The sequence below is a fragment of the Echinops telfairi genome, unplaced genomic scaffold, assembly GCF_000313985.2.
Source record: "Echinops telfairi isolate 266 unplaced genomic scaffold, ASM31398v2 ScPeMD7_25;HRSCAF=90, whole genome shotgun sequence".
NCBI lineage: Eukaryota > Metazoa > Chordata > Mammalia > Afrosoricida > Tenrecidae > Echinops > Echinops telfairi.
The window spans coordinates 1228331-1229231 of NW_022103922.1; positions in this window are offsets into that span (position 1 = coordinate 1228331).

A 901-nucleotide genomic window follows, 5' to 3' on the forward strand; every position below is an offset into this window, starting at 1 on the left:
CCTGTCTGTCCAGGACTGAAGGAGCCTGGGCAAGTCACCAGCCCTGGCGCTGCCCAGTCATGACGACAGTTGGGAGCAGAGCTTTGCCACCTCAAGGAAGTCCAAGCCCAGCAGCTTGTGCTGTGTCGACACCCCCGCCGCCCCGCCCACAGGCCCGTTTCACAAGGAACTGGGCATTGTTGCGCTCGGTGGCACAGGAGACCCTGAATCCTCGCTGGATAGAAAACCTGTGTTTTTTCTTGTTTTGTTTTTCCTCATTTGCCACTTTATTTTTTTCCCCATCGTTTTATCAGGGGCTCATACAACTCGTATCACAATCCATACACACATCAATTGTGTAAAGAACATTTGTACATTCATTGACCTCACCATTCTCAAAACATTTGCTCTCCACTTAAGTCCCTAGCATCAGGTCCTCATTTTTCCCCTCCCTCCCCACTCTCTCATGAGCCCTTGATAATTTATAAATTATTATTTTGTCACATCTTGCCCTGTTTGACATCTACCTTCACCCACTTTTCTGTTGTCCGTCCCCCAGGGAGGAGGTCACCTTTCCAACCCATCCTCCCTCTGCTGTCCCAGTATCGCCACTCACACCACTGGTTCTGAAGGGATCATCCGCCCTGGGTTCCCTGTGTTTCCAGTTCCTATCTGTACCAGTGTACATCCTCTGGTCTAGCCAGACCTGCAAGGTAGATTTTGGATCATGATGGGGGTGGGAAGCATTTAGAAACTAGAGGAAAGTTGTATTTTTCATCGTTGCTCGTCTCCTCCCCGAGACCCCTCTGCAAGAGGATCTCCAGTGGCCTACAAATGGGCTTTGGGTCTCCACTCCGCACTCCTCCCATCATTCACTATGGTAAGATTTTTTGTTCTGATGATGCCTGATACCTGATCCCTT